At 44.8% G+C, this 13,434-nt stretch overlaps 1 protein-coding gene across 2 annotated transcripts in view; it reads right to left on the bottom strand.

Annotated features, from left to right (window-relative positions):
- The window catches only part of Wipf3 (WAS/WASL interacting protein family, member 3), a 72,970-nt gene that overhangs the window by 58,448 nt on the left and 1,088 nt on the right, over window positions 1-13,434 (bottom strand).

Genomic DNA, 13,434 nt, shown 5'->3' with positions numbered 1-13,434 from the left:
GATCGCCTTAACCAAAAGGCAGGAACACAGCAGATGAAACTCTCTTTAGAATCCAACACAGGAAGACTCAGAGAACACCTTCAAATGCTAGCCCAGAAAATGCTGGGCACTAAATAAACAACTGAATGATTTTGTGAAAATGTTGTGACAGACAGAACATTGCATATCAGCTGTCAGTGATGACAATGACAGGGACAGACAGGAGGACAGCTCGACCGAAAGGAGGACAGCTCCCGAGGACTGACTGTAATGACAACGGCTAGTAAAGGGAGCAGAGAGAAAGGAACCCACTTTCATCTGTGAGTTTAAAACAGATATTTAGAAATTAGGAAAATGATAAATGTTACAACTTATAAAGGCACAACGCTGCTCTGAAAAATCAGACATCAAAACAAGTCTTCCAAAGTCAGAAAATACGAAGAACAGGGAAGGAAGGGAGCCCATGACAGTCAGGAAGATGCTAAACATGTCTGTTCTAATCTGAAGCACGGATTAAAGTGGACGACTTTCTATTAAAATATGGATTAGTAAAGTGACCAAGACAAGAAAGGATGGGACATACTGAAAATGTCAAAGGTCTGCTGACATTAAGCAGAAAGGTGCTATCAACAGACAGATTTCACCCAGCTGCTCTGGGAAGATGTTAAACTACAGGTAGCAGACAGACCCAAAGCTGAGACAGACAGATTCCCAACTCCCACAGCACTGACCAATCTGACTTATGAGCAAGATCTGAGAAACATAAATAAGCAGAAATCTGAAATATTTAAATTAACACCCATCAAACAAGGCCAATTCAAAGACAAGGGCATTTCAGTCAGGTGTGGTGGGACACACCTTTAATGCCAGCTCCTGGGAGGCGGAGGCAGGCAGAGCTCTGGGAGTTGGAGGCTAGAAAGTGGGTTCCAGGAAAGCCATAGTTACAAGTAAGACTTTGTTTCAAAAAACAAAGGCAGGGACACTTCAAGGCAAAAGCGACCTACTGATCTAATTTCTCATAGTAGGAGCACTGAAAAAGGAAGTCAGTGCCAGCAATACGGGCTCTGAGGCTGAAGGTGCTGGCTGCACCAGCCTGCAGAGTTGAGCTTGATCCCTAGAACCCACGCAAGGGCAGAATGAGAGAACCGACTCCACGGCGTTGTCCTCTGACCTCCACACGAGCGCTGTGCCACACAAACTCACACAGCTCATACTCCCCCCCACACAATGATCACAAATAGAATGATTTCCATCGCTGTCTCTCGATTATAACACAAAACAGGTCATAGTAAATGTGGGAAGACGCGATACATTCCAGTTAAAGTCAGGGATGAATACACTGTCACTCCCTGATGTCATCACTCCAGAGGTGGGAGTCAATCCACTCAGTTATAAAGAAAATAAAGCAGACATTTATATATTAGTTGGAAGGGAGCTCATTTGTTACCTTTTCAGTAATATGATGATGGACATGGAAAACCTCAGAGAATCAGTAGGAAGAGAACTTGATCATAAGGAGAGTTCTAAAGGTGACCCTCCAGAACCCATGAGCAAAATCTCAGCACCCTTCTGTGTATAGAAAACGGCTGCTTGAGAATACTGTCACCCTGGGGCTCCTGCAATTCAGCCTGAAAATAGGGAACCGAATGTGCAGAAATGAGATGAACCTGTACGACATGGCTGAGAAGGCACAGAGAAAACACACTTTACCTTCCAGCAAAAAAGACCAGCGCCAGACAGACGTTAACTTGGTCCATGCTGGGACTACGGTGGAAATACAGACTTGCTCAGACTTGCTGATTTTCACAATGGGGCAAGACGCTCTGAAGTTCACACCGAAACTCAAGTCCTTGGGTAGAAAAAAATGCTAAAGCAGTACCATTAAGAATAGAGAGTTACTTGGGTAATGAATGTCAGAGACCCAAACAAGTGAAAGAAAGACATATTATTCAATAAAAATTATTGAGAAAATTGAGGAGCAAACTAGAAACATAGATGTCAATGTAAGGACTCCATGCTGTGCCTTAAAATGAAGCTCAAAGTACTAAAATTTTAAAGTCTAAAAAAAGGAAACTATTATCGTATGAAAAATATAAAAGATCTTTAAAAACCCTCAAGACAAGGCGGTGTGGGGAGACTGCTTGGTGGGTAAGAGCTCCAGCAAGTAATGGAGCAATGAAGACCCAAGTCTGAATTCTCAGCTCCCACATAAAAGAAACTGGCCACGATTGCAAAGTCCCAGCATTGGAGGTGGGGACAGAAGAAGGAGTCTGGGATGGCACTGGCCAGCCTAGCTAATGAAGTGGGTTTGGGGTCACTGAGAGTTCCTACCTCAAGGGAATAAGGCTGAGAGCAACAGAGTAAGACCCCCGATGTTATCCTCTGGGCTCTGTATGCACACACACACACACACACACACACACACACACACTCACACACACACATGCACACTCACACACACCACAACATACACACACACACTCACACACACCACAACACACACACAACACACACACATACACACCATACCACAACATACCACACCACACACACACATACACACACACACTCATACCGCAACACACACACACTCACACACACAACACACACACACTCACACACACCACAACACACACACACTCACACACACTCACACACACCACAACACACACACACATACACACCATACCACACCATACCACACCACACACACCACACATACCACACACACACATGTATACACACACACACACCATACAACACCACACACAGCACACAAACATACACACACACACACCATACCACACCACACACACCACACCACACACACATACCACACACAGACAAACACACACATACACACACACACACACACACACACAGGTGCATGTACCCGTATACTCCTAGGCACAAGTCAGTCATAGATGCATCACATGCACACCCTACATCCTACACACACACACACACACACACACACACACAAACTTTCAAGGTAAGAAGGAGCTTTCTTAAAAGCTATAAGAGAAAATGTTTCTGCAGTTAAGTTAATAAGTTGGTAGGGACATAAAATACAATATTAAAGGCATACATCACTACAGATTGGATAAAAATCATACTGAAACAAGAAAACTACAGATTAGGGAGAAACTACATCGAATTAAAATTACAGTAAAATGGCCTTTTTTATTTTTCATACAAAGACTCTTGTAAATTCATAGTGAAGAGCAATAAGGCAATATGTATGCACACTAGGGCTTAAACAGCTCAGAGCCTTAAAAGGAAGAGTGTAAAGGACATTGAAATACATTCAAAGATGCCCCACTTTATTCATGAGAAAATGGTGAGTCAAACCCACACAGTGATGAACCACGATGCGTTCACCCAGTCATCCAGGATCACAAGGTGGATAAGCATGCACTGGAGAGAGTTGGGGGCTCTCACTGTCCTGCCCTGGAGAGAATGGGGGGGGGCTCACTCACTGTCCTGCCCTGGAGAGAGTGTGGGGTCAAATGTATCAACTTTTACACGTTCTTTCCAATTTTAAGGCTTTATCTTTGTGACACGCCTGTACTTATGAGAAACAGTATTCTTTTTAATCGCTAAAGACCAGAAATAAAGTGTCTGACCTACTATCATTTGGGAACCAAGTTAATTCACACCCTGTAATGGGTACCGAGATAGCTGTTTATAAAGAATATAGTAGACTTAGGTGTGACAACTGGCACGGTCTCTAGGTTACAGTAAGTAAAAAAAGCAGTCAGCAGCAAATGCACACAGTCTGCGTAGGCTTCCGTTTATGCTGTGTATTTATATCCGTGTTTATGCTTAGATATGTGGAAAGCGTCTGGAACATGGAGTAGCTCGGCAGCCTGAGAGCGGTCCGTACTGCACAGCCCTTCCCACTGTCGAAGCATCTGTGTAGTGTTACCTGTTCCCGAGTTAAGACCACGGATGAACAGATCCAATAACCGTTATTGGATCTGTGCCTGGCTAGTTCTGGGTTCCTTATTTGGAACTGTGAAGTTTTACTTTTTAAGCTCCTGCTACTCAAAGGAGACCTCTGTGCCTAAACAGGAGATACAGATGAACGAAAAGAAATCAAAGCAGTATTGACCCTGTGCCAAGAGCTGCCATTGAGCCTCTCAATTTGCTCCTATGAGGGTCCCCAACACTGCCCCTCTACAGGGTCAGGGCTGGGGGTGGGGAGGGGGGGACTGGCCGAGTGTATTAGGAAAACAGTCAGAGGTGGAATAAATTGCTCCCCAACCCTGCTCACAGCTAACTCCTGTCCCCCACCACTGCTCACAGTGAACTTCTACAAACATACGGTGAGCTCACTTTTTTATTGAGGTCTTCCTAAACTTTTTTTCCCATTTTGATTTTTTTTTTCACCCAAGTTGCTTTCACATTGCCTTGGCATACCGATAAGTAAAATGGGTATAAAAACTAAACATTCAAGACCAAGGTACATTGTATGACGTTCTCAAAGAATTAATAGCAACCGTACACAAACAACAAAAACTCCTCAATTCTTTGCTAATCATACAATGTTGCCACTTGTTAAGAATGAAAGCAAATGTGCTTTTTAATTTTTCCATAAAGACCTGGACCTTGACTGGGTTTTGATACCGTAGGATATAGCTCATTTTCAATATTTTTCAGAATTGCTTGATAGTTCGATTTTATAATAAAGGCTGGTTTTGCTCCATCGTGTAAACTAGAGCCTGTCCTAGTTTGGTTTCTGTTGCTCTGGTAAGTCACCGGCTAAAAGCTACTTGTGGCAGAAAGGATTTATTTCATGTCACAGCTCACGGTCCTTCAGGAAGGGAAGTCAGGGCAGGGACCAACAGACTGGAAGAGAAACAAAGGCCTTGGAGGAAGGCTGCTTCTGGACTTGCTCCCAAGATTTTTTTTTTTTATATACCCAGGACCACCTCTAGCAGTGGTCTGGACCTGCCTACATCAGCCATTAATCAAGACAACACCCCCAAAGACTTGCCTATAGATCAACCTCATATAGGCATCTTCTCGATTCATGTTCTCTCTTCCCAAATAACCCTAGCTTGTGTTAAAGCAAACTAACAAAAGCAAACAAAAAACTAATGAGCACCAGGCCGTCTCAGAAATTCCATCTTGATCCTAAACTAAAATTAATTAAATTAATTTATTTTGTTTTATAGACAGGGTCTTACTGTGTATGTAAGCCTTGGGTGTCCTGGAACTCAATATGTAGACCAGGCTGGCTTCAAACTAATGGATCATTAGGTGAATGAAATGCAAACAGCAGTTTTGAAACCCAAATAGTCAATCTAATTGGATACATGCCAGGGAATAAGTAAACCCTCGTGCTCCCACGGGAGCTGAAAACTGCAGGCACAGAAAAACACTGCAGTTTGTGACTTAGCAGGACTCTGGGCTCTGAGCTGAGGGGTTTCAGGTATTTGTTTTGGTGTTGTGTGGTGGAGTGGCACCTGGAATGACACAGACATGGCCATGGCCACAGCTGCAGGGAAGTCATGTGATGTGACCCAAGTGACTGCACTTCATGTCGGATACCCATCTTTGAATTCCTGTTTGCTCATTAGTGTTCGGGGACCTTTTACTGTCACCACATTTCTGAGACGGCCACATTCTGATACATGACCCCACCGTTTAGGGAGTTATCCTCTACTGCGGGTGAGTCATTTGAGCATTGACTCCAGCTGTGAATCAGCCCTTGCCTCCCATTAAATGTGGGACACCGTGGGATGCTGGACGCACGCCTTGGAACCAACAGGTACTAACAACTGGTGGCCTTCTTCCTTTACCAGAAAATGTGGACCTCGGTCTCCATAGACATGTTCTGATTGGTCTTCAGTACTCGCACATCTGCCTACATGCAATTTACATGGATAATGTGAACGTAACAGGGTGAGTGCTATCACTGTGAACTCACTGTGCCTCTATAAACACCAGAAAGGTGCACACCAGGCCACAGCACACTATACTTTTGATGTTCTATCTAGGACTACACTAGTGGGTTTCCTTTTTTTAAATTTTTTATTAGATATATTTCTTTACTTATATTTCAAAGGTTATTCCCCTTCCTGGTTTCCTGTCCATAGTCCCCATTTCCTCCCCTCACCCTCCCCCATACAGTATTGCCCCCCCATATTCCCCTGCACTGGGGGTCCAACCTTGGCAAGACCAAAGGCTTTCCCTTGGGTTTCTTGACCTTAGAACAGACACACTTGGGTAAAAATCAGAGCAACAACTGTAAACCATGCAAGAGCTGTTGAGGTGTGGGGAAGGCAAGTTTTGTACTCAAGATAGTTTCGTCCATCTGTCATGTTGAGTAGTTGTGTCTGAGCAGTTCAACTTTGCCTCTGATCCACTGTGAATCAGAGCAGTGGAAACAACGGCATCTTATTCAAATATCAAGAGAACGTTAGAATAAACATCGGCTCTAAGTGGACACTTAAAACCAATTCCTGTCATTAAGAAGAAGCAGAAAGTATATTTCTTATTCTTTTTCTTGCTTTTCCCATCTCTTCCCTCTCCACTTCTCTCTCTCTCTCTCTCTCTCTCTCTCTCTCTCTCTCTCTCTGTGTGTGTGTGTGTGTGTGTGAACATCACCCACTCTGATAAAGCACATTCATTTTTCATTATAACTTCATCCCCTGATGGTCAGGGTTGGTCCATACTTGATGGAGCTCAGTCTGGGATGGGCTCAACAGCAGAACATGTGCTTAGCATAGGCAAATTCTCTGGGTTTGATCCCCAGCATGCCCAAAACAATACTGAAAGGCAAGGCTATAAGAACACTTTGCTAAGTAGTTTATTAACAAAACAGCAGTTCACATGTTCTGATCCTAAGTAGCAATCTACTTGTTACCTATACAATTCGCTTTCCCCCTCCTCGCCCCCAAGAGCTACCTAACTCTGCATGACATATAATACCAGTCCCATTTCCAAGATGCGGAAAGGAGGTTCAGACATGGAAGTAATCACCCTGAGAAGCAACAGCTACAGTATTGCAAACCACAGGGCACCTAAGCCAGTGTGATACTGGGCCCAAGCTCCTCTGCATCCAGCCATTGCCAAGTTCATCTCTGTCCCCTGAGTCTGTAAAGGACGGCACACACGCACTGCTGACCACCGACATATGATAACTGAGCATACTTATGGGACACAGAAAATTCGATGCACTGAGCATGCTTGATCATGCTTACCAAGTTTCTGCATGGTTGGCACTGTTCTTTCTTCTTTCTGCTCCTCCTCCTCTCCTGCTCCTCCCCTTCCTGATCCTCCTGCTCCTTCACTGTAATAATGGATCAAAGCCAGCCCTTGTGCATTCTAGGCAAGTGTTCAATCTACTGTTGGGCTACCTCTCTAGACCAGCAGCACTTATAGTCAACCATAGGCAGAAACATGTCTCGTGGCCATCAAGTCATGAATGCAATACTAATGGACAATAACAAGCCATGGAGGCTGAGTCACTCTATACTGTGGATTCACCTTGAATGTTATTGTATAAGGAAAAGCACACACACACTCACACACACACACACACACACACACCAAATAAAAACAACAACAACAACAACAACAACAACAACAACAACAACAGTTCCTGTATGTATCCACTGGGAAAAAGCCAGGATGGGTAAATGCAGCATGAAAGATTGACTAATGGTGGTCAGAGCTCCGAGGAGCTGGGTTTCTTTTGGGGATGATGTTGTGTGACTCTAGTAATCACTTAAATACTAAAAAAGTTGATTTTTAAGATGTTTAAATTTCTCAGTGGAGCTGTAACTAAAAGATAGATCGGCTTTAGTCCCAGCAGGCAGGGCCTAGAGCATCAAGAGAAATGAAAGCACTTTGGAAACATGAATGAGAAGCCAAGGAAGGAACCACTTCCACAGGTCTCGGGCAAACACAAACTGTGAGAAGGAACTAGGGCTGGGCCTCCCTCAGCAAACAAGTGCTGAGCTGGAGCCAGCTGTGCCCGGTACAGGGTGTGGCATGCTGCCCAAGTGGACAGGCTTCTGTGGGATTTGGCTATGGGTTTCATTTTGTAAGGTTTTAGACCAAATGCATGTGGCAACAGCCCAGTGACTTTTGCTAATTTGTACAATGGTACGTTAATAATAAGGGGAAAAAATTAAGGAAGGTAAGCAGGTATTAAGACATGGGTATAGGCCTTTGTGGTTTCAGTCCTGAGGACTGTAAATGGAATAAAGTTTGTAGAGAGGAAGCAGCAACCGTCATTCAGGAATTGACACTAGCAAGGGAGACTGTTGATGTGATGGTGATTGACAGCAGTGGGCAATGTTGGGTGTCTGCCATGGGGAGCAAGACACCTTGTGGGACAGATGACCTGGAGCTAAAGAGGAGAGTGGGGGAGGGGAGCAGGGACAGAGAAAAGTTGAGTTTAATTTGAAATGACTTTGAAGCACCCCGATGAGGAGACAGAGTGCTGAGATCCCGAAAGGGGCGGGGCTAGCGGAGAGGTCTAGGAATCTTCCTGTAGACCTTGCCTCCTTTTCCAGCATTCTGCTGCAGAAGATCTGGAAAGTGTGACATTTAAAATGACTGAGTCACCTTTGTAATTGCTAACTAAGTCAGGCCATGACTAATGGCAATGCTGATCTCTACCCACTAAGCACCCCCCCTCTAGTGGGGGACGGGTTACCCAGCTGAAAAGATTTGCTTTCTCAGCCTCTAACACTTAAGCAATCTTCTGACATCATTCGGCCCAATGAGATGAGAGATGGGAGGGGAGCATCCTTTCTCAAATAAAAAGCCCAAACCTCTCTAATAAGTGCGGTGTCAGTCTTTAGCTATTTTGTTTTCCTTTCCTCTAGACTAGCCATGTAAGCCCAGAGATACAGCAGCCACCTTGTGACCATGAGGCAAAGAGATTTAGGGTGAAGTATTACAAAGTAGGAGGGGAGAAACAAAGATGAGAAGGAGCTGGTCTTGTTGGTGAGCGTTCCTTGCAGCAGCCCCAGATGGCCTTTACTGGGAACTTTGCCTTTACGCAACAAATAACTTGCCTCTATTTAAGGTAGATCCAGATGGACGTATACACTCTTTCTGTTTATTTTGGCTGCTAAATACAATCCTAGTTGAATCAAGTCATCTGGGCATTTTATTCAGACACAGACAGACAGACAGACAGATGGACAGACGGACTGGGCGCGGGTATGCAGGCACACACACACAAAGGATGGGAGGAGGGGGAGGGAGGGGGAGAGAGAGAGAAACAATGTGACTATCAGTATTTTGAGAATGTTTAAAACATACCCCTACATTGTTTACTTTTTCCACGGAGTCTTTCTCCTTTCTCTCCATTCTAAATTGAAACTAAAATGTTACCAGTACCAGGTGGTGGGGTGGGGGGTTCAGTGGTCAAAGCATTTGCCATACAAACTTGAGGACCAGAGTTCAGATCCCCAGAACCTAAGTAAACATCAGGTAGGATGTCAAATCTGTCGTTCAGCTTATTTGGAGGCAGAGATGGGGATCCCCAGAGCAAGCCGGCAAACCATGCTGGTGAGCTCTGAGCTCGGTTGAGAGACTCTGCCTCTGTTGATAAGACGCAAAGGCAACCAAGAATGATTCCTGCCAACCTTGAGTCTCCACATACACGTTTATCCATATTTGTGCACATCCATACACCTGTGTCCACAAACATACAAACATGCATGCACATACACCCACATAAAACATGGAAAATAATTTTCAGGCACTGTCTTGGCTGCTAGTATGAAGAAACCGCAGTCACCAGTTGAAGGGGCTGCGCTCCCAGACAACCTCTGGTCTATTCTGGTTGATTGACGTAGTTCATGTAAACAGCTTTAGCCAAGCCTGTCCACCTGACTCTCCTAAGGATTACGGTCTCTGGAAGGAGGAATTTTCCTCTCCCTCAGGCACACAACTAAGAAGACAGCAAGACACTGGCCCTAAGTGTCCTGGCCTTTTACACAGGTGCTCTCCTTAGCTGAGCTCTGGCATGGCCTCTCCAGAACCACAGTCAATAAAGTTCCAGGAAACATGGACTGTCCTCTGCCCCAAAACTCCCATTGTCTGTAGTCAAGAACCATGCTGAAGACTTGGGTCTCCATGGCAACAGTGCTGGTTTTAAAGGCCTGCCAGGGAGAGTTATCCAAGGCTTCAGGACCAGGAAGAGCTGGTAACTGATCTGTGTTTATCTCCTCGCTGCTGTAGATTGGGTAGCGATTTGTGTTTCCCTTTTTGCTTTGGCTGCCGGGAAGCTCTGAGCAGCCTTTGGTTCCCCTCTGGAAACTGCATTCACCTTACAATACATTCCTGCTTTGTAGATTGTCTGATATTAGCTCTGATGTCTTGGGACTGTGAGCTGTAGGGGTCATCTCCAGTTCTGCTCTGTGTCTTCCTTTCAACTCCGTTCATTATGAATTTTCAGTTGCTTTCCACCTACTTCTGGCAAACCCAACTGTTTTATGGAATGGGGGCCATGTAAAGCCCATAGTTTGTAAAAAAAAAAAAGCCCCAGGCTACCATTATAATAAAAGTATCTCTAATTTGTATCTCTAATTTGTCAGGGATCACCCGTGAATACAACACTGTCCTATTTACCCAACTGTAAGGCCTTTTCATTATTCCCATTTTATAGAAAGAAATCGAGTCACTCAGAACTTAGGGGATTTACCAAGGACCATGCAGCGAATCAACGAAAAGCCCAGGCCAATGAGTTTTGAAGGATACACCACACAGCTAGCACTTAGTTTCTATCTGCATGAAGTGGAAGCATGACTTCACAGGTTGAATCTATAAATCCTCATGCCTGCAAGGGCTCTTGGGATGGTTTTACATCTCTTAGACTCTTAGCTGAGGCTTAGCAGGAGTTAGCCACTAGCTGTTAGGAATTGTAGATAGTGGCTTGGGTGCCTTCCTCTGACAGCTTGCCTGTACTGATCTGAAACCACCTGTGCCTCTTCCCAGCTAACCCTGGAGCTGAACTAACTTCCGGTCCAAAGATAAGTCTGACTGTCTCTTCTGGGTGACTCCATCTGAGATTCATCCTGTCACCAGAATCCACCATCTACAAAGGAAATGTTCCTGAAAGTTTCCCACCGGTGTCTGGCTCACTGGGCACCCACATGGCGGTTTTTGTTTGTTTGTTTTTTGTCTTTACCACATTGTACTGTTTCAGTGCATGCCCCTTAATGTGTGAACGCGGTTGTTCATGATGCAATGTCCGTCTGTATACCTGGTCTGGGGAAAGCCCAGACCCCCACAGAAAGGAAAGAACCAGATCAAATAGCAAGGGGAGGTTTCAACTGCATTACTGGCTACAGCCAAGGAGAAGCATGTGGTGTCTGCAGAGCAACAGTGGGAGCGGAATCGCCCCTTGACTCCACGGCAACAGTGGCCAAGGAACTAATGAATCCCTTTCTCACCCAGCTGAACTCGGAATTACTAGTTTCCTCTTTGAGTCTGTTTTGTCTTATGCTATGAGCCAAGTTAGTCAAATATTACAATTCCTTTCTAAATATTTTAGCAGCCAGAGGCAGGAGTTCCACCACGAGAAGGCAGAACTCGCCAGGAGATAACTGTGTGACAGGCTCATTGTTGGGGTTACCCACGCACAGACATCTTGGTAGGCCTGCTCAGTGGTCTCTACCCATAAACAGTCCCAAGAAGACAAACTGTTCAATGCTCAGTCAGAAGCCTGTGGTTAAACAAACATGCTCCTATAGTCTCTAAGTTCGGGACTCAGACATATAAGGTCACTAGGTCATGTAACAGAGCAAATTTCTCAGGACATCACTCTTTTTATAATGTGACTATGTCCTAAAAATTTACCACATGTATAGAAAAAATTTATTCATTCTATTAAGTTATTTTTTGAAAGTTGATTTTACGTTTTTTATCTTTGCTTTGGGTGTTTTTTTGTTTGTTTGTTTTGTTCCTGTTTCAGTTATTATTTTTGGGGTGTGTGTGTGTGTATGTGTGTGTGTGTGTGTGTGTGTGTGTGTGACATTGAACTTGTGGAGATCAGAGAACAATTTGCAGGGTCAATTCTCTCCTTCTACCACATAGATTCTGGGGGTTGAATTAAGGTTGTCAGGCTCGGCACAAGCTCCTTGACCCACTGAGCCATCTTGCCTGCCTCTTCGTAGATTTTCAGACATTAGCCCTGATCTATCGATTATATCTGTCAAGCGCAGAAGGCAGGAAAAGTTGAGGCTCCCTGATGAAACCCTCTCTGTTCTGTGTTAATATCTGGTGTTGCAGCTCTCTCCCCGGCTCTGATATTCCTTTTTTGTGTGTGTTGGAATGACTGTGAAATCTCAACCTGTACTCTATGGTTGCTGAACAACAATCGCCTAAAACGAGCGTTGCCAGGCTGGGCCAGCTGGCTGTCTCCCATTCCTGAAACTGAATGTTCTTAGACACACGCGCTCTCCTCCGCCCCTTCTGCTGCTGGCTGACTTAGTGTAGCACCGTGTCACACTCACAAGTGCCTGGAACTGAGGCTCCTGGAAGGACTGAAAAGGGGTGTACTGCAGCCTGACACCTCTGCCCAGATTAGGGCACCAAAAATTGCATATGGGTGGTGCGTTTGCCATTTGAAGTGACAGACCCCTGTCTCTCTGTATTTCTCATCTGTGGAAAGGCACAATGATTACAGAAACCACAGGACTCTTAAGTTAATGCATATGGAGGCGTCTACAGTGTCCAGCCGTTTCCTGCTACTTCTGCACTGTTTTTTTTCTTTCCTCCCCTGTCCTACTCCCTGTTTTCCTGATTTGGTTTTTCCGTGTTTGAAATGCATCTCTAAAGCACATTAGCTGGGAGTCTGCAGCAGTCTGAGCACTGCCATGGTGGACGCCCTTCGGCATCAAATATCTACTTAAGTTGTTATTGAAGTAAAAAAAAAAAAAGCCACAAGTGGTGTGCACATGTCTAAAGCACATAACTTCCTGCGTTTCAATGTATGGGGAGTGAGTCCAGACCCAAAGTGCCTTGAAGACCTGTCCAGGCCAGTAGGAAGTCCAAAGGCAGCCACTTCTGACCTTTACTACTACTACTTTATAGTTTAGAGAGGATGGCTTTTAGAAGAAGGCTGGGGCTGAACAGAGAGTTTATCGGTGAAACCCCTGGTCTTGTAGACAGAGCAGGATTCATTTCCAATACACACTCAGTGGCTCAAGAGCAATACATCCATAACCCTAGTCCAGGGGATCCAATGCCCTCTTCCAACCTCTAGGGGCACCAGGCACACAGTCCTGCACCTCAGAAGACTTACACAGAAAGTAAAAGGAGTGAACCTTAAGAACAAGGCTGGAGTGTCTGAGGATTACGATACTAACTAGTGACAAGAAACCCTCTCCTGAACCTCTCTGAGGTTACGGGGCTTCTAGCAAGGAGATGGACGTGCACAAGCTTTAAAAGTCACACAAGTCTGCCCAACAAATGCCTTCA

The sequence above is a fragment of the Rattus norvegicus genome, chromosome 4 (assembly GCF_021556685.1).
Source record: "Rattus norvegicus strain SHRSP/BbbUtx chromosome 4, alternate assembly SHRSP_T2T, whole genome shotgun sequence".
In the NCBI taxonomy this organism is placed as follows: Eukaryota; Metazoa; Chordata; class Mammalia; order Rodentia; family Muridae; genus Rattus; species Rattus norvegicus.
The sequence above is the reverse complement of the archived record's forward strand: the minus strand, read 5'-3'. Positions and strand labels throughout refer to the sequence as shown.